This window comes from Saccopteryx leptura, chromosome 1 (genome assembly GCF_036850995.1).
Source record: "Saccopteryx leptura isolate mSacLep1 chromosome 1, mSacLep1_pri_phased_curated, whole genome shotgun sequence".
Taxonomy (NCBI): domain Eukaryota; kingdom Metazoa; phylum Chordata; class Mammalia; order Chiroptera; family Emballonuridae; genus Saccopteryx; species Saccopteryx leptura.
The window spans coordinates 9,079,725-9,099,966 of record NC_089503.1 but is presented as its reverse complement, the minus strand read 5'-3'; the positions used below and the strand labels follow the sequence as shown (position 1 = coordinate 9,099,966).

The 20,242-nt window shown below is 61.9% G+C and overlaps 2 protein-coding genes across 6 annotated transcripts in view; one reads left to right on the top strand and one right to left on the bottom strand.

Annotated features, from left to right (window-relative positions):
* The window catches only part of MACROD1 (mono-ADP ribosylhydrolase 1), a 150,073-nt gene that overhangs the window by 75,526 nt on the left and 54,305 nt on the right, over window positions 1–20,242 (bottom strand). The gene's annotated exons all lie outside the window — the stretch shown is intronic.
* Window positions 1–20,242, top strand: part of FLRT1 (fibronectin leucine rich transmembrane protein 1) — a 77,971-nt gene that overhangs the window by 40,091 nt on the left and 17,638 nt on the right. For both annotated transcript variants that reach the window (XM_066359914.1, XM_066359922.1), the window contains exon 2: window positions 18,750–19,726. The gene's annotated coding sequence lies outside the window, so the exon portion shown is untranslated. The remainder of the gene's footprint in view (window positions 1–18,749; window positions 19,727–20,242) is intronic.

Genomic DNA, 20,242 nt, shown 5'->3' with positions numbered 1-20,242 from the left:
CCCGCCCAGTCCCATCTGCTGTGCTGCTCTAGGGGCGAAGCGGCCTCGGAATTACATATTAAATGCAGCTGCACCGAAACACGGCCTCAATCACATTACACCAGGAAACAAGAGGAGCCGCTTAGGCTAATCTGGTTATTTGGGCCGGCCCCCCCCCCCCGGCAGCCTCGGGTGAGATGCCCAGGAGGGCAGCTGTCTGGGTGGGCAGCAGCGTGAGCATGGCCCTGTGCCCCCCAGAGCCCCGGGGGCAACCTGCTGGCAGCCGCGCCACCCCCAGCAGGAAAGCCGTGGGGTGGTGGGTGGAGAGGCTTCTGGGCTCTCAGCCTGGCGGGAGAGTGAGTCCTTTATCCATCACCCTACAAATATTTACCGAGCACGGGGCTGTGAAGCACCCGGCCTGATGGGGCAGCAGGCACAGCAGAGCAGGGAGAGCAGGCTCGGCCTCGGGGTGGGCATCCCCGAGCTGGGGAGACAGTCAGGGGAGTAAGTCTGAAAGACGGTTTCAGAGGGGGGTGACAGACGGTGACAGCTGGGAGGTCCCTGCAAGGAGGAGGATTTGGGGAGGCCACAGAAGGGCTGGGGGGCCAGGAGCAGCAGCAAGTGGCCGGGAGAAGCCAGAAGGGGCTGGAGTCCTAAGCAGCTAGACCACACTCGGCGCAGACTGGGAATTCCTCCTGGAGGAGGTGACGGTTTGGGGTTTGGGGACAACGGAGGGCTGAGCCCAAGAGCTGGTCTTGGGGGCAGGGGTGAACGAGGCCATGGAGGTCAGAGCTCAAGGCCAAAGTGGGGTTCAGATTCTGGGTGAGGCTCAGAGGCCAGGGGCTGAAGACCCCACCTCTGGGTATAGGCGCTCAGTGGGAGGAGAAGGTCCCGGGCCCCCAGACCTCTGGTTTCTCCATCCTGCAGTTCTGGAAACCACACAAGGTGGGGTACTTGGGTGTCACTACCTAAGGGTTCCCCTCCAAGAGGAATCTGGGAGGTTCCTGGACATGAGACAAGGTTAAGCCCCCTGCCCAGGCTGCGTTCCCTTACCTCAGACGTCGCAGGACCTGGCAGGCACCGGGGTTCTGAGGAAGGCCGGGGCGGGTCTGCTCACCGCAGCCCCCGCCATCCTGCCCTGACTTCTTCCTCCATTTACCTTCTCTCCCAAACACAACAGCACCCATGGGCTGGCCACACCTCCCACGTGCCAAGCGTTCCCTGGTGTTTTGTCATCTCAGCCCATTCACACTCCCCTGGGTGGGCACCAGCGTCCCCACTCGACAGGTGAGGAAACCGAGGCTCAGAGGTAAAGTGATCCATGGCAAAACTAAGCCAAGACCGGGATCGGAACTGAGCCCGGCTGCTCCACTCCCGCGCGCTCCCTCCCCTCAGGGTGGGTTTCTGTAAAGTGCCGCTAATCCTTTAAGACAAGATGGGAATATTTATTTGTTTTTGTTTTTTTTTTTTTCATTTTTCTGAAGCTGGAAACGGGGAGAGACAGTCAGACAGACTCCCGCATGCGCCCGACCGGGATCCACCCGGCACGCCCACCATGGGGCGACGCTCTGCCCACCAGGGGGCGATGCTCTGCCCATCCTGGGCGTCGCCATATTGCGACCAGAGCCACTCTAGCGCCTGGGGCAGAGGCCACAGAGCCATCCCCAGCGCCCGGGCCATCTTTGCTCCAATGGAGCCTTGGCTGCGGGAGGGGAAGAGAGAGACAGAGAGGAAAGTGCGGCGGAGGGGTGGAGAAGCAAATGGGCGCTTCTCCTGTGTGCCCTGGCCGGGAATCGAACCCGGGTCCTCCGCACGCTAGGCCGACGCTCTACCGCTGAGCCAACCGGCCAGGGCAAGATGGGAATATTTAAATAAATACATAAGTAAATAATGAGATGCTGCAGGGTGCTGATGATGGGTCAGAGCTGGGAGTGGGAGAAGCGAGGCAAGGACAGGACTATTCCGGGCCCTTCCGCCAATGTCTGTGGGGGGTGGGGAGCTCTCTAGGTACCCAGCCCCAAGGTCAAGAGGGAGTCAGCTGCAGACCTGCGGTGCCAGCCGGGGCCTGGCGGTGGTGCCCAGGACAGGAGGACGCTGGGTGAGGGCCTGTGCCTGGGGAGTGGGGCTGATGCTGGCAGGGGCCTGGGAGGGCTCCTCACCCACTGCTCATATTTAGAGCCCAGACCCTGATGCCCGTTATAACGCAAATATGTTGACACACTAATTCCCTACTCTCCTGAGCACCCTGGGAGGATTAGCTCAGTACTTGTAAGGGACAGAACGGAGTCCCCAGCAAGAGGACACGGGGCCTGCCAGCCCAGATTGCAGCGAGAGTGGGATTGGCTGGGGCAGCTCCCAGATCCCTGGGGGTCTGAAAGAAGGACCCTGGCTTCCTGGGGGGGGTGACTGAATGGTAAAAGAGACCCCCAAAGCTGCCCTCTCCCACCTCAACAGCATGGCCCTACCTCTATGTGAGGGTGGCTAAGGACCACCTTCGGCCAGGAGCTGGGGAGTATACTCCTCAATGCAGCCCCCCACTCCCACCCAGGCACTGCTGTGGCTAGTGTGAAGAGTTGTCACAGCTGCAGAAGAAACACGTGGGGTTCAGGCTGAACCTTACGGGTCCCTCAGGCCAGGCTGGTGGCCTCTGAAGCCTGTCCCTCCCCTCCCTGTGCATATGTGAGCGTGTGCATGTAGGAGGTGTGTGCACGCACAGGCACGTGTGCAGGAGTATGTATGCCTGTGTGCGTGCACTTGTGCATCCTGAATTGTTGTAGCTTCCCCTCTCAGCCTCCTCCCTGGGCCTGGGGAGAGAGCAGCCAGTAACAGGCACTCAGCCTCCAAAGGTGACACGCTGTTTCCGGGCCTGGATTCCTGCCACTGGCAGCGTGAAGTGTGTGTGTGTGCGTGTGCGAGCGCACATGCGTCAGAGCACTGGGGGTGCTCCTGCTCCAAGCAGCACTGGCCCCCCAGCACCTCCCACCCTGCCTCGTCCCTCCTGAGCAGCCCCAGCCCTCAGACAGCAGCTGGGTGGTAGCAGGAAAGTCTCAGGGGCAGCAGGAGGAGCCCGAGTTCTAGGGTCAAAGGGCCTGGAACTGGGTCCTCCCCGCCGACCTCTGTAGAGGCCGTGGGCAGTTCCTTCCCCTCTCTGAACCTTACTTCCTTGTCTGTAAAATGGGTGCACAGTACCACTCAGGAGAGCATCCTTGAGGGCACCAAGTGGTGGCAGTGGGGGTGAAAGCAGTGACAAGACCTCTCAGGCAGGGGATCAGCGGGGTGGAAGCAGAGGTGTGCCTGGGGCCACCAGGGCTTGGCCACGGCCTCCATATCCCATGCTCTGGGGACCCCAGCATTGTCCCTTATCCACCCAGACTGGGAGGAGCCAAAGCTGCGCCCCAGGTCCAAAGAGGCGATGCCCTGACCCCAGAGGGGAGGCGGACCACGGGATTACTGGAAAGTGAAAGACCTTCCCCAGTTCTGCAAACGCCCTGCGCCCCCCGCCCCGCGTGGCCTGCGCTCTGCCCTGTGGCACTAAGAGGTGGAGGGCGGCACACAGGGCTCTGGTTCTGTTGTGATGTCAGGTACTATTACCTCCTATTTCACAGACTGTCCCGTTTTACAGATGAGGGAACTGAGGCTCTGAGAGGCAGCTGTTTGCACAAGGTCACTCAGGTGTGTGTGGGATTCAAGCCCAGGCAGTCCAGCCCCAGGGAGGACCAGGGTGCTGGGGACAGAGGGCAGGTGGGTGGGGCCTGTCTGAACAGACAGGTAGGATGCTCAGGGCTGCCTCGCCCCAGTGGAGGGGGCTAGTGGGCTTGGAGGGGCTCCTCTGGGGGCAGGGCTGTCCCTGCGCGCCGCAGGGAGGCAGTTCCTGCGCACGGCAGCTTCTGTCCTGTTCAATTTGAAGCTGAAGTGCAAACAAGGCTCAGAGCCCGCTGCTCCCACCCCAAATCAAATTTGGTGCTATGATTTCTCTGTGGTGGCGGCCTGCCTTCCGGGGAGGGGTGAGGAAGGCTGGCCCGGGGGGGGGGGCGGCCTGACCACAGCACCGGCCGGCGGGCGGGAGCTAGCGGAGACCAGGCCATTTCTCTGGGGCAGCCAGCTCGGCTAGCCGGGATCTTCCGCCCAAATTAAATTTTAACCCAGCCCATAAATCTTCCAGGTCTGTCCCCTGCCACCTGCTGGACCCACCACCAGCTGCAGCTTGGACTGGTGTGGGGATGCTCTGTGTGGCTGTGGGGCAGCGTGGCCTGCCTGCCTTGGAGAGAGGGGCATGGACAGGCCTGGGGATCCCGTAGGCCACTGGCCACTGCAGCTGGTAAGGGCCCAGCCTGGCAATCCCAAGTGGAAGCTCTGTTGTGTCACCAGCTGGGGACCCTGGAGGCATGGGCCAGGGTCCCAGTGGGGCCGTGGATGGCTCTTCTGTCAGAAAGGCCTGGCTCAAAAAACAGTTCCACTGCTTCCCAGACAGGCCAGCTTAGGTAGTTTCCTAACTTCTCTGGGCCTCAGTTTGCTCGGCTGTGCAATGGGGGAATAACAGCATCCACTGTAGGGACAAGAGGAGGAATAAGGGAGGTTGATGCAGATAACGCCCTAGGGACAATGAAAGTGGACTCCTCTCAAGGTCACCACCATCACCCTGGCCCATCAGAGAGGTGGGGTGGGTGCCCCTTTCTGTCCCCAGTCCCTGCCCCCAGCACCCTTATTTGTTCATTTGCCATTTTATGGAGGTGTGAGGTGAATAGTCAGCCACACCAACTACAGGGCACAGCTCAAGCCCCTGGTGCCCTGTGACCACCCCCAGCACAGAGGCTACAACATTCCTGTGCAGACCCGGGCCTCACCTCCCACAGCCTTCTACTCTCCGGTCCCAACTGCCCCTGCCCCGCGGCTGACGGACCGCCCACGTGTGGGCCTGTCCCAGTCCTGTCCGGGAGCCTGCCTTCTCCTGGCCCCGTCCACGTGTGGGCCTGTCCCAGTCCTGTCCCGGAGCCTGCCTTCTCCTGGCCCCGCCCACGTGTGGGCCTGTCCCAGTCCTGTCCCGGAGCCTGCCTTCTCCTGGCCCCGCCCACGTGTGGGCCTGTCCCAGTCCTGTCCCGGAGCCTGCCTTCTCCTGGCCCCGCCCACGTGTGGGCCTGTCCCAGTCCTGTCCGGGAGCCTGCCTTCTCCTGGCCCCGCCCACGTGTGGGCCTGTCCCAGTCCTGTCCGGGAGCCTGCCTTCTCCTGGCCCCGCCCGCGTGTGGGCCTGTCCCAGTCCTGTCAGGGAGCCTGCCTTCTCCTGGCCCCGTCCGCGTGTGGGCCTGTCCCAGTCCTGTCCCGGAGCCTGCCTTCTCCTGGCCCCGCCCGCGTGTGGGCCTGTCCCAGTCCTGTCCGGGAGCCTGCCTTCTCCTGGCCCCGTCCACGTGTGGGCCTGTCCCAGTCCTGTCCGGGAGCCTGCCTTCTCCTGGCCCCGCCCGCGTGTGGGCCTGTCCCAGTCCTGTCAGGGAGCCTGCCTTCTCCTGGCCCCGTCCGCGTGTGGGCCTGTCCCAGTCCTGTCCCGGAGCCTGCCTTCTCCTGGCCCCGCCCACGTGTGGGCCTGTCCCAGTCCTGTCCGGGAGCCTGCCTTCTCCTGACCTGCAGTTCCTGCTCAGGCTTCGGGTGCGGACTACACAAGTTCAATGCACGTGGAGGGAAGAGAGAGGAAGGGAGGGAATCGTGCCCACCGTGCAGATGTCAGCACTGAGGGGGTCTGGGACGTGGCCAGGCCCACAGGCAGTGGCTGATGGAGCAGTGGCAGCTGCCCTGACTTCGGCAGCCCGTGCAGCGTAGCGTGGGAGACCTGCCAGCCTTCCCCCCACCCTGAGGGACCTGACGCTGTCCTCTCCCTTCCGTGGCAGGGACACAAAGGGGAAAACCAGAGAAGCCTTTTCCATGTCAAGACCCCTTCCCTGGCCCCCCACATCTTCTGGCCAATGCTCCCCAGAACACGCAGGGTCCTAACCCATGCTGCCCTCCCCTCCACAGTGCCCTTCACACCCCCTGTCCCGGCCACCCCCTCTGCTGGCCTTGACTCACACAGCGGCCATGTGACCACACGCCCACCCCTGTGCGGCGGCCGCCTCCGTGACCCACGCCCCTAACTGTATGTTTGTCCTCCGCCGGCCCGCACTGTTAGCCACCCCAGCTAACATGTAGACGATGCAGGGCCACATCTCACCCGCACCCAAACGTGGACCACACCGACAATAAAGTCACAACGGCGAGGCCAAATGAAGCCCGGGACTTGCGGGTCTGGAGAAAGCTTACCTGCCCTGGCCTGAAGCTCCAGCCCCATGTCAGTGCCCAGGACATGGGGTAGGGCCGGTTAGGGCAGGGAGTTGTCCCTTGTAGGGGCTCACCATCCAGACTCCTTCCTCCCCTTCCACCCCCTGCCCCGCCTTCCTGGGTCTGGGTCAGGCCAGCCCCTACAGCTGAGCCCCGTGTTCTCCCTGGGGCTCCTGCTCAGGGCAGTGGGAGAACTGTGACCAAGGGAGGGGACACCGGGGCGTGTCTGGCTCCCACTCAGCATGCTGGGTTCTCTAGGGATTAGGACGGCAGGCGCTCACCCCTTGCTGGAGCCCTTAGCCGGGAGCAGGGACCCAGGTTTCAGGCCACCAGGAGCTGCCGCTGACGACGGCGGCAAGGTGACCGTGGCCCGCGGAGTGGGCATAGCTGGTGCCAGGGTCCTGCCAGCCTCACTCCCACAGGCTGGATGCGGGTGGCTAGAGGCTGGATCCTGGCCCAGCACGGCCTTCTCTGCGCTGCGGTGGTCGGCCCGCTGACCACTGCCCTCTGGCTGTTTCGGAAGACAAGGGAGGGCAGAAAGGGCTCCGCTGCTCAATTCTATGGCGAGGAGGAGGTGGCAGAAGCCCAGATGTGTCAGGAGGGGCTGCAGGCCTCCTCAGCTGTTTGGAGCACTGGGGAGGGCCCTGCCCCCAGCCGCCCCGCCCAGTGTGACCAGATAAGCAGGTCCCCCGCCAGTGCTGTCCCCACCCCGGCCGCCTCCCCTGGCTTCCCCCTCTTGCTCCGCCAGGTGCACTTGGGTCTCCAGGAGTTTTCTGCCCAGGGGACACTGTTACTCAGAAAGTATTTGGCAAAAATAAAGCTAAGCCACCTGGGACTCCTCCAGGTGGGTGGGTAAAAGTTGCTGCCTCCCCTTGGGAGGGACCAGACGGGCGCCCTGGGAGCCGTAACCGGGAGACGGAGCACTGCGTGGGGAGGCTCAGCTGCCGGGCAGGGCCGGGGGCTTGAGGGCAGAGAAGCCTGTCCAGCCCCTGCTCTGCTCCTCTGAGGCCAAGAAACCTTGGGCGTGGCTGCTCTGGGTCTTGGCTTCCTCACCTGTGAAAGGGAGGCCGGCGCCTTGTCGGGCTGCCGCGTGTGAAGGTGAGACTTAGCCGAAAAGCAGTAACCGCCCCCTCGCCTTCGCCAGAAGGTTCACTCTACTCTCCTCAGCATGAGGCAGCTGGGGCCACAGCCATCTGTGGTGGGGCCAGGCGACACCGTAGTCCCTGTGCTTTCCAGGGCAGAGCTGCCCAGCTCGGGGCCTCCTGACGATGCACCTGCATCTCCCCTCCCGCCCCCGGAGGGACGCAGCGCGGCCTCCTGCTTTCATCTTGGCCCACACCCCCCCATGCCAGCCCCCTGGTCTCTGCATCCATCTTGCCGGTACTCACAAGGACTGGCCCTGTGTCACATGCATGGGATGTCTGTAAAGGGCTGCACACCGCCTACCTGGCAGCCCCCAACGGCACTGCCTGTTGTCCCTGTGGCTCTAGGGTGCACAGCCCTTTACAGTTAGCCTGCCGGGCCTCGAGCAGGACCCCCCCTCCTCTCTGAGCTATAGTTTTTCAGTCAGCACAGATTGATGGCGAGGCTGTTTGACCCAAGGCAAGTCGCTTAACCTCTCTGAGTCTCCATTGCCTCATCTGTGATATGGGACAAAAGGCTCCCTCACAGGGTCATTAAGAGCATGAAATGAATCAGTGCAGACAGTAAAAGACGCTGGGCTTGCCTGGCACGCCCTGGGCGCGCAGCATGCGGGGGATCGGAGTGTATGAGGGGGTGGCTCAGGAGGTCGCGGCAGGGTTAGGGGAACCGGCAAGGGAGGGAGGCTCTCTGGGCGACAGTGGGAAGTTGTTACCATGCAGGCCTGAGGGGCAGGGGAGGCAGTGGTTACGAACCCAGAGAGGGGTACACTAGTAAGGCAGGGATGCGGCTGGGGAACCCGTGCTCCCCCGGCTCCCTTCCCTCCCTCCCTCTGAGCTGCTGCTGGGGCTCCCAGCGGCCAAGCCAGCTGGAAGCCAGGGGTACGGGAACCTGGTGGCGAACAACCGCCAGCCTCCTGGGCCCACACCAGGCTGGGGAGTGACCTGACAGAACAGCTGCATGGCTTGTCAGAATCCAGAGAGCCTGGAACAAGACACAGGAGGGTAATGCTGCAGAGGGTGGCATTTCACAGAAGAGCACCCGCGGGCTCTTGGTTGGAAAGAGCAGGGTCCTTGCCTTGACGCTGCTGTTCACCAGCTTTGAGACCAGAATTGGGTGACCAGCGGTCCCAGGCTGCCCAGGATTTGTGCTAAAACTGGGAAAGTCCCTGGCAAACCATGACCTGGAGGTTCCCCTGGATCCGAGACAAGGACCTAACATCTCTGAGCCTCGGTTTCCTCATCTGTAACATGGAGGAGCCTCCTCTCTGGTGGAGCAGGGCTGGGGCTCCACACAGGAGGGGTTGCTGGGAAAATCAATTCTGACCCAGCAGGGCGGATGGGATGGGCACAGGCCTCCAGCCCACGGTCATCGTCCTCGGGAAATAGATCCAAAGGTGTTTTTCCAGCTCGGGAGCCTAACAGTCAGCAGTTATTTATCGTCGCGTTTCCAGTGGGTAGGAAAGCCACAAATAAGTAAAGTCAGGCAGCAGGGCACAATTATTGAGCCGCTGCTTTATTTCCCCATCTGGTCTCCCGCCCCGACCGGCACCGGGTCGATAATAATTTATGACGCAGCTCCCGAAGCGGAGGGGCGGTGGCCAAAGAAACACGTTTGCTTGGAGTCACCCTCCCTGGACCAGCTGTGAGCTCACAGGTGGCTGTGAGGCTGGGGGTGGGGACGGGAGGGAGGCCAGCGGGCCCGGCCCAGGCCCAGCGCACAGGGGGGCAGGCGGAGAGAGGAGGCGGAGGGGAGGCGAGGGGCGGGCAGCCAGGCCTTGTCCCTGACCACCCACCAGGCTCACATCCTGTGGCAGACTCGTCACAGGACTAAAATGGGACACGGGGACAGCAGTGGGTCTCTCCACCAAGCAGTCTGGGTTTGTCTCCTGTGGGAGCCCAGAGGAGCGGGGCCTGAGATAGGGGTCCTGCGCCTGAGCTCTCAGGAAGAACGTCAGGGAGGCAGGGGACTGGGTGAGGGCGGGGGAAGGGACCAGCCCCGTGGGGGTCTTGGCCGGGGTCTGATGGGGGGAGTAATAGAGCAGAAATCACAGGACAGTAGTGTCACACCGAGGCAGGGCCCAGCGGCCTGGGGAGAGAGCCGCTGGAGTCAATACTCCCAGTGCCAAGTATAGGGGTTCAGGGCGCCCTGGGCCCTGCCTCGGGCTATGCGGCCTGGCCCGCAGAACAGGACTGCATCTGCCCAGCCTTGGGAGGAGGAGCGGGGCTGTGATTTGGTTTCATAATTTACGCAGCCGATTTCATCATGTTTCATGTTCTGTCATGTTTCCTACCGTTACAATTTCATCCTTCCCTCTGGGGGGCCTTAGGATGTTAAAATGGGATGCTGGGGGGAGGTGGCACCAAGCTAAGCTGTCAGCCTGGCTGGGGGGAGGGGGCGGGGCCGCGGGAGGGAGGGAGAGGGGTTTCCCAGGCCGTGGGGCTGAGGGAAGAGGCAGTATGGAGTGTGCTTGTCTGGCAGGTTATCATAATAACAGCTGACTTTTATTTGCTCGGAGAGTGCCGGGCTGTCCTTAGGGGCTTATGTGGTGCCTCCTTTGGTCCTCACCACAGGTGTGCGAGGGCCTTCCCTCGTTAACCTTCTCTGGATTTCTGATGCTCAGAGACGGAACACACTGGCCCCACGTAACACAGCTGGGGGGGATGTGAGGGGGCTCCGCTCAGGCCTTGGGCTCCAGGCTGTTAGCCACCTGTTATTCCTGTCACAGTCCTCCTACCCTGCAGCCGCATCCCAGCCCTCAAGGTGGCAGCTGACGCCCCAAGAGGTCAAGGGCTGGTCCCAGGTCACCTAGCACAGAGGCCCGCTCCTGCATGGCCTCCCTCTTAGACCAAGCCACCTTTCCCCCCTCTCCGGCTATCCCTCTGTCCCCACTGGGACCCCAACCCCATCGAGGAGACCGCAGGCTCCATTTTCTAGGAGGAGCTGGGCAGGAACCTAATTTGCAAACAATGGGCAGGGGAGAGGGAGCCCACTGCACACTATTAGGGGGCGCCCTTCTGAGGGTCTCAGGAAAACGACCCTCCCAAGCCAGGGCCTGTAGCGTGCCGGTGTGCTCAGAGGGCCGGCCTGGCCCCTTCCACTGCCCTCACCTAATGCAAAACGAGGCCACCCCCTCCTTGGCCTACTTAGGGGCTGCGTTATTGTCCTGGGGTGGCTGGTGGCACTGCACGGGGCTGACCCCCCTCCCTGGCCCTCATCAGGGACAGTGTGACCATCCAGAGCGGCTTCTGGCAGCACACACACGCTCAAGGCCTGCCGCCCAGAGCGTCTGAAAGAGCTTCGAGGATGCCTCCCCTTTTCTTGTCTTTTTTTTCTGCCCGGCTCTTAAAAAAAATTAAACACGGATGGTTTCGTCTTGGGAGAATTAGTATTCCAGGCAGGGCTGGGGGATGTGACTGGAATGTCAGGCTGGAGCCACAGAGCTGGGAGGGAAGAGGCCCTGCACCCAGCGGACCCCGGGGTGGGGACAGAGGGCTCCGGACCCACCAGGAGCCACACTGGGCCTGTCTGTCCCGGGGAAGGTGGAGGCTGGGCGTGGCTGGAGGGGCTGGAGTCAGGTCCAGGACTGGAGGAGGTGGAGACGGGGGCAGCTCAGGGCAGAGACCGCAGCGGGCCAGGACACACAGCTCCCAACCCAGCTTTCTACCCCGTCCATTCCTTCTCTCCTTTGGCCCTCACTTGCTGAAGGTGTGTCCCTACTGTGTGCCAGGCACGGAGCCAGGTGCTGGGAAGCCAAGGGCAAGGCCATGCCCATCTTCGGCACTGCGTGTCACTGGCACGGGGCCACTGCCTGGCACGCAGCAGGCACTTACCAAAGGCTGGCTAAATGGAGGTGTGTACATCATGAGGCATCTCCCAAAGCCCAGTTTGAGGAACATGCAAACCATGGAAGCTGACTGGGAACCACTGGAGCGAACAAAGTTACAGTAAATTGGTATCTTTGAGACAGGACTTCTCGGAGCCTTTATCATGCGAATGTGCCTGTGAACCTGCCTGTCTGAGCACAGCCTCCCTGTCCCTGGCCACACAGGCGACGCCGCTGTCTGTGGGTCTGTGTCCAGGCTCTGCGGTTGACCCGCTGCGTGGCCGTGGGCAACTCCTGAGTAGCTGTTTCCTTAGGTGGAAAACTGAAATGGTGTCTGTGGGTTCAGGGCAGTGATACCTCAGACTCCATACGGGGCTGCTGCTGCGGTACTATCATTACCCACATTACCCTTAGCTCTGTGTGCCCAGGCCCTGGCAGAGCCGTCTGGTCGCTTACAGCACGGGGCAGACTCCAGAGCTGTGCGGGCACCGGTGGCAGGATCATTTCTCTCTGGCAAAAACTGGCTCGGGAGGCAGAGGTCAGAGGTCAGAGGCCTGGCAATGCCAGACCTCCAGCTCTTCAGCTACCGGGATTCAGAAAGCGTGACCACGGCACCCGTGGCTGTTCCTGGAGGCCAAGGGGAACTGAGGCCCAAGGGCTTCCTTCCCCAAGGTCACACCCGCGTCAGGGGCCCGGGAATCCCTCCAGCCCACCGTCCTGTCTGGGCCTGCATCCCGGGAGGTGCATGCCTGTGTGCTGGTGGCCACGGGTCAGGGAAGCTGGTGGGCCAGGCCCAGCTCTGGGAGCAAAGGCACCAGAAGCCTCGCTGGCCACAACTACCAAGAGCCTCATCATTAACAAAAGTGCGCCACGAACCCCTTTTCTCCCTCCTTCTCTCCTTTAAGGCCGGTTCCCAAATGAAAAGGAAAATATACAGTGAGAGGCAAGGAGGAAACCTGAGAGGAAAGCCATGCGTCTGCACATTAGTCCACCCTCGTCTGAGGTGTGGGCTTCCTGTATTTATTTAAAACAGTCTCTCTCTTTGTCCTTTCCTCCCAATTCAGTGGGTCTCTCAGGCTGCGCTTTTAAGTCCTTCTGAAGTGTTACAACCATTTTCTCTTCTTTCAATTAACAACAAGAAAAGGAAGCTAATAGCTTCCTGAGCCACTCGCTGTAAATATTAACAAAGTCTGGCCGCTGGGCCTGGGTGCACAGAGCTGCTCCCGGAGAGGGTGTTTACGGGAAGGAGGGGCGGGGGTGGGAGATTTCCAACGCGGAGGCGAAAATCCCTTGGCACGGGCTTCTGCTGGCGCAGGGAAACCAGAGAGCCGGGGAGCCGGGTGAGAGGGCGCCTGGCCCCGGGGCCGGAGGCTGGCACCGCTGGCAGGAGGGAAGCAGACACTTCTGGAAGAGAAAGGCAGCTTCCCCCAGCACACCTGTGTCACTTGGAGGATGCAGGTGCGTTGCCTGGATTCCCCAGCTTGTGGGTTTGAGTGTGGTCAGTGGCAGAGGTCTAAAGAGGACTGGCTTTTGAATACAGAGACTGGAGGAGGCACTGATGGGCCCCAGGGTGCCCACTGGACCCTGGCACCCGCCAGTATCGGCACGATGTAGGGCTCCCGAAAGAATCCAGGCCAGGGAGTGGACTGAGGGAAGAGGGCGGCAGCAGAGTGAGCAGGGCCTGGTGGGCAGAGCCAGGGTGGCCAGGAGGTGCCAGGTCTTCCTCCTTCCTGCCCCAGCTGCCCGCCTGGGCTCAGGGTGAGGAAGGCAGAGCTGGCCCATTTCCTGAGACAGGTCTGACCTTCACGGGTGGCACCAGGATAACCGTCATCCGGGCCCCCTGGACCAGACACAGGCCCTCATGTTCGCATGAGGAGTGACAGCAGCCCTGCTGGGGGGGCGCCCTGCCAGCCACCGCACCCTCCCTTTGGGCTGAGGGGCAGGCCTGTGAGCCCCCACCCCTCCTCTGCCCCTCCTCAGCAGCAGGCCACCTGCGGCCACCTCGCAGGCTGCCTCTCCCGTGGCTGGGTGCCAGCCGGCCCTGGCTGGCTCTGCCCCTCGACCACTCTCACTGCTCACTTGGCACAGAGATTCCTCCTGCCACCCGCCCTTGCTCGGAGGAGTTCAAGGGTTCGAGAACACTCCAGGCGCGGAGGCCTCTCCAGGCGCCGGCCGCTCTCAGTCGACCCGCAGCCCAGGCTCAGCAGTGCCGACTCAGCGGCCTCTCTACTATGTGGCCGCATGGTGGGGGCAGTGCCCTAACCTGGTAGGACCAGGCCTCCAGACCCCCAGTCAGTGCAGAGGAAGGGCTGTTGGGCCCAGTGGGCAGGCAGGTGCCAACAGTCCAGGCTGATTTGGCCCCCAGTCTACTCGACCAGCTCAGCGCCTGGGGGCAGGCATGAATTCCTAGGACACCTCCGGCGATAGAGCTGCCCTTGCTCCCAGGTCCTGGCTCCGACCCACACGTGGAGGGAGGAGACAGGGACATCCCGTCATGGCAGAAGTCCCGCGGTTTGTCCCTGGAGAAGCTCTGTCTTAGAAGAGCTGCCCCCTGGGTCCCTGGAGCTGTTGGCATCCCTGCTCCGGGCACGGCCCACCCTGGGTCCCTGGCGGTCTGTGTCAGGGTGGGCTCGGCCGTGTTTCAGGGCCACTGGCCTGGCATTGCGGGCTCCGGCTGCCGCCCACGGGCTGGCTCACACACTTGCTCACACACCCAGCCCCAAAAGTCTGGGTTTTGTCAGAAGACAGTTTAATTAGCAGTGTCGAGGCTTGGAGGGTTCACACCAAGTACGCAGGCTTTCTCGCCTCCACCCTTCTCACCCGCCGTGAGGGTGCTGCGCGGTGCCAAGCCTGGGGGCCAGAGCGAGCCGGGAGGGGGCCGGGCGGGGCCGTCCCGTTGACAGCGGAGAGGGAGAAGCGCGAGGCTGCAGCGCGCCCCTCTACAGGCCTCCCGGCTGCCCCGCCCGGGGCCCTGGAGCCTGTGTCTGGAGCTGGAGCTGGCAGGAGCGCTCAGCCACCCTCCAGGGAGCAGGAGCAGGAACAGGAGCAGGAGGAAACCCTCCCAGCCCCAGGCCCGTCTTCAGGGAGGCCTCCAGTCAGCCCCTGTCCCTCACCCCACAGCTGCGCCCCTGCTCCTAGGGACACTGTCTCAGTCTGTCACCGGTCCCCTCCCGTGTACCCCGACACTCTCCACTTCTCTACATGGCAACCAGAGTGATCCCTCCGAAACCGCAGGCCTGGCCATGCCCCTTCCGCCTAGGCCCCTGCGCGGCCTCAGGAGGAGGGCTGTCCCTCAGCCGGGCATTCACAACGCCCCCAGGACCAGGGTCCTGGCTCCCGCTGCAGCCCAGGTCACTGCCCTCCACCAGCTCAGAGCTCTGGGACACCAGCTTCCCACCTCTGGGCTTTGACACATGCTGTTCCCTCGTCCTGAAATGTGCTTCCTGCTCTACTCTCTACGCTGCTGACCCTGTTACAGAAAGAGCCCACACTCCCAAATGGGAACGCTCTCTCCGCCCTGTGACTCCGGTCCCTAGCTCTCTGCCCCCTGGAGAGGGGAAACCTGGCTGTGATGGGCCCCCCGGGGGTCCACGCTGCCACCAGAGGAATAAGCCACACACTGCAGTGGGGGAAACGAACAGGCCCTGAGGCGGGCCATCCTGATGGGAGAGAGTCAGCAGCCATGGAACAAACTCCAGGTCGGAGTCACGAACGGCCTTTTCATCTGTGAAGGTCAGACACAGATGCTGACCTCAGCCTGGAAGTCCAAAATGAAAGAAAACACCAGGTCCGCCAGCTCGCAGCGGCTCTGGCCTGCACACAATGGTCTAAACTCTGCCTTCTCTGCCTCTGGCTAGGGAGAGGGGCGGGCGTGCTGTTCATTTAAAACACCACTTGGCTAAGTCGCCAGCCATAAAGCCCACCTGGGTTTCCAGCGGCACATCCTAGGCGTCTGATTAATAACGCGCACATAAAAATCCGTCCTAAGAGCCATAGGTTGAAATAAAGCAGGACAGCTAATTGCTAATATAAGAATTAATATCAGCGCAGAGCTATCTTTCAGCCAGGAGCCGTGACGATGAAGAAGAGCATTTACACAGGGGAGAAGCCCTGAGGTCCAAAGGTGGGGTGGTGGCTCTGGAGGATGGACAGGTGGTCAGGGGGAAACTGGCCACACCCGCCCCACTCTAGCTCGCCACTGAGCTCACACGTGACTATCACGACAGGGGAATCTAGAGGACCCCAGAGCCACGGCACTCGTGAAATTCCCCAGGAAGCCCTTATCCACAGCCCCACCCCCCACCCCCACCTCACCCCGCCCCAGGCTGGGCAGGGCAGGGCGGGGCTTTTTGCTCCTGTGATGCCCTATGTGTCTCAACTGTGGCCTTTTGCAAACTGGTGGCCGTTCGACTGGACTCCAGCTCCTGGAGGAAAGGGGCACCTCTTTGGATCCCAGTGTCTAGCATAGTGTTGGGTGCGTGACTGGACTCGGTACATGTTTGCGGGATGGATGGGTGGATAATGGAGGGAGGGAGGGAGAGAGGGAGGGATGAATGGATGATAAATGAATGGATGAATGGATAATGGATGGATGGAGAGCTGAATGCATGGAGGGATGACGAACAGGGAGACGGATCGATGCTGGGTGGATGGAGATACGGCGGAATGAATGGGTGACTGCATGAGGGGGCCTCAGCCGAGACCGGGAGTGTCTCAGTGCAGTGGGCCCAGAGGCCGTCGTGTATTTGGTTGATGGTACGTTTCTGCTGTGCTGAGACCAGCATCATGCAGGGAGAAGGGGACTGGCCCCTGGCTGTCATGTAGCTCATACAACCTCGGACAAGTCCGCTCCTTTGTTTTTGTTTTTCAAAGTCCCCCTGCACCTGCACAGTGGGGGTGGTCCTCCCTGCTCTGCCAGCCACGCAGGGCTGTCCCAAGGCTCGGGAGACAGCAGAGCAGAGTGACCTGGAAAAAAATGAAGTTCCTTTGTGAGTGGGAAGGCAGAGTGGTGTGGAGATGTGGGCTGTGCGCTTGGCTCTCTTTCCTCCCTTTCAAATGTCTCTCAATACAGTTATGTTATCTGTAACAAAAAGTAGAGCTGGGTAAGCGTCTCAAGCAGTTACAAATGGAAGCTTTTATTATGCGGACCCAAGAAGCAGGGGCCAAAGAGCGGTCCCGGTTCGCGAAGCCTTGGTAACCCCCAGGTTCATTTCCTCCGGGTCAACTGGACCGACCGCATAGAAAGTCCACGTACCACCACGAGCCTCATCTGCACAGTGTGGCTTCAGCTTATTCGATCCAATGGTGTGCCCACTGGGGACTCAATGGCAGGTGTTTGTCAGAAGGTACATTGACCTATTCATTTCTGGGCCCAGAGAATACAGGAAGCTACTACGGTCACCACCATAACTCACACCTCCGAGCACTGCCCACCAGGCCGATCTTAGAATACAACACCCCCCCTGACGCCCGAGAGGCATTCACTCACCCAAGGCAGGAACAATGAAGGAGCCAGTGCCTCATGGGGTCTGACATGTGGTGTTCCCAGGAGGCTTTGTAGGGCCACGGGGAAGGGAGGGGTTAGGGACAGTAGGGAAGGCAGGCCCAGGATATACAAAGCTGGATGGGCCAGAACCTTGCTTGGACCCTTAGTTTCCTAAATGAGGAAGCAGAGAGAGGAGTTCACTGGGTGCGTTAATTAGGCACCTACTATGTGCAAGGCACTGAGCCGGGCCACGTGTCAGTGGTCAGCCTCAGACAAGCAGATGCAGTCCCTGCCTTGAACCAGGGAGACAGCTCCTTCCGAGGCACTGTGCCTTGCCCTCGTGGTTGTGCGATCACGTGCCCCCACGTAGGAGGCGAGGAGTGATGTTAGACAGACTCTTGCAGGAGGGAGAACAGCATGGCCTAAGGTCCAGTGGATCCTATGAGGGTGTTTGGGGGAAGAGGTGGGAGACGAGGCCGGTGGACCAGGCAGGGCTAGACCTTGTGGGACCCTGGAGGCTGCCCTGGGAGCACTGCCCTGATCCCGAGGGCCGTGGGAAGGGCCTGAGGCCAGCGGGGTGAAGCTGCCGCCCTGTATCCATCATTTCAGAAGCAGAGCTCAAGTTGTAACCTCCTGTCACGGGGACCAGTGGCCATGCCCAGTTGGAGCCTCTGGGTTCTGAGGGTATGGCCGACTCCACACCCACCACACCCCCAGCCAGGGAGGCAGATGACCTCATTGGACTCTTTCCACTCTCGCTTTCACAGAGAAATTACGATTTATAATCGGATGAAATCACACGGGTGTAACAGCAATAAGAGCAGGCACTGAAGCCGGGCACGTCACCCCTCATGAAGGGTCCCTGTCCCCATCTTCCCTCCTATCCATCCCCAACCCCACCCCTTCCTGGGGGCCGCCCCCTATCTGCCTGCTCACACCTCAGGACTGATGTCCCTGGGGGATTGCTGGGTCTTAAACCTCCTTGCTCCTGGGGAAGCTGTCCCAAGACACCCCCCGCCCCCCGTCCTACCCACCCCATCAGCCTGCGCTCGACCTGGCCGGCCAGCACCACCCCCTTCTCCAATGCACTGCCCGCTAGGCCGGGTGCCCAGTCGGGACTCTGGGCTTATTAAAACACACACCCTAAAAATTCTTGTTTTTATTTGGAACAGCCCCAGACAAGCATTTCTCAAACCAGTCACCTTCGGCCCTGCAAAGAAGAGTGCCCAGATGCAGCCGAGCCCATCTGGATCCTATTTCAAACTGAGCTGACACTCTCAGATGTGTAATGAAAGCACTTTTCCAAAGAGGGGCTCCTGCAGGGGGGTGCGGACACCAGGGCACAGGGCCTTCGACACGCCACGCTAACGAGAGGGCCGCGCTAACGAGCGGCGGGCAGCAGAGCGCTCTGGGTTTTGTTTCTAATTCTTGCTAACAGCCGCCCTGACCCCCCACCGGCCCACCCCATCTCTGTGAAAGGGCAGTTGGGGGTGTGGAGCACTGACCCTGGCCTGGGAAGTGGGGTGGTCTCAGGAGGCAGGCAGGGGCACAACTTCCCGGGTTCCCCGATGCTCCGGCTTCCCCAGGGCGGAGGGGGAGAGGCAGGGCTTGCTCTGGAAGCCGAGGTCGCAGTGGCCCAGTTGGATCCTTTGAATGACATTAGCGAGAGGAGCAGGTGCTGGGGGAAGCGGAGCCAGCTCGGGGCCGGAGCAGGGCCCCTGCAGGGCCAGGAGCCCTCAGAACTGCCTTTTTCTTCCCGCAGTCCTTCCAGCCCCGGGAAAAGGGAAGCCAGGCGCCCGGAGGAAGGGGCTGTGCGTGGCCAGCTGTCTGTTATCTGGATGTGAAAAGAGGAGGGGGGCGGTGGAGCACAGTCCCAGCTCCCTCCCGCGTGGGAAACTGGTGTGGAGAACCCGGTCCGAAGGGCTGGGAGGAGAGGGCTCACAGCCGGTCAGGCTGTCCCCACCCACCCCCGGGGCTCCCGATTCCAGGGCTTAATCACGTCTTGTTTTTTGGCAGGTGAGGAGGCGGGCAGTGGGTGAGGAGGACTCCGTTTTGGACAGACAGACACGACCAGGAGGTGAAGCAGGAATAACCTATCCCCCCAGTCGCCCCTGGCCTCCCCAGCAAGAAATCTTCTCTACAAACAGGAGCAGCCAAGCAGGACTGCGCCCCCTTCCGCCCCCCTAAGCATCTTCCCAAAGAGGGGCCTGTGGGGCCTGACAGCTCAGCGGTGCATGCCAGCGGCTCAGCCCCACCGCGAGCCTCCGCACTCCTGGGCGGGGGACGGACCCCCGCCGCCCCCCGGAGACACAGCCTGAGTGGCAGGGACACCGAGCCTCTGGAGAGCGGCTCCCTCTCAGCTCTGTCACACAAGAGTGCTCTCTGCACCGGAGCCCAGTCTGCCAAGTGACTTAAAGGGATTAAAAAAAAAAAAAAAAAGAACTTGGTAAAGAAAAGGGGGGAAAAGCCACACAGAAGCCTTTTGGAGGAGGTGGCGGCCAACAGACAAAGGAGCAAAAGTTGAAAGAGGGCAGTGAGGGGCCACCCTCCAGGGATGGGCGCCAGGCCATAGGGCATGCCTGCGGAGCAGGGGCCCAGAACCCCCTCAGGCCAAACACAGGAGTCCAGGGGCCGCAGGGGGCCCCGCGCTCCGTGGGGCAGAGGCCAGCAGCACCCGTGGCCTAGGGCGTGGAGAACGCTGCTCTGGACCCGCGGCCACGTCTGACCACCAGGAGCCCGGCAGAGCCAAGCACAGAGCCTCCGCCCTGCGTCCCGGGGTGCCCCCAGCACCACCCGGCACCCCAGGCGTGCGACCTGTACCCCGAGCGCCAGGGCCACGGGCGGGCCGGAGTGTGAGCCTGGCCCAGGCCCGCCAGGACACCAGCGCACCAGCCAGAGCAGCGATTGCAGCCAGGCCCGGCAGGACGCAAGCGCACCATCCAGAGCAGCGACTCCAGCCAGGCCCGGCAGGCTCCGGGGCTCCAGCGCAGGAGGTAAGACGGACGGGGAAGGCCCAGCGCTCTTTGTGCCCAGGGAGGGGTACAGGTGAAACACCTGGGGCCCGCCCTCCCCCGGGCTGGGTCAGACTGGGGCCTACAGAGCCCCCAGGTCTGCCGCTCCGTCCCACCCGCTCCACACACGAAGTTCAAGCAACTCGCCGCTTCAGCTTGCCAGGCGACGGGTCGTTGGCTACCTGGTGGCCCCAGGCTGCTGGGCTCTATGCCAGGTGCATGGACCAGGGTGGAAGGGAGTGGCCTTTCCTGGAGGAACTGCTGCCCTCCCCACTGCCCAGGCCCCGCTGTCCTTGGAGGGAGCTCTCGCTCTGAACCCCTCTGAGTTCTGCCCAAAGAGGGAGGCTGAGGTCAGCCTCTGGGGAGACAGAACCTTTGGTGACTTCAGCACGGACAAGGACCCTAGGGTGAGGTCGATCCAAAGCCACCAGTGAAGGCCCTGCTCCTGCTGGCCTGTGGGCAGCATCTGCTCCAGCTTCCAGGTGGCCCCTTTGTTGT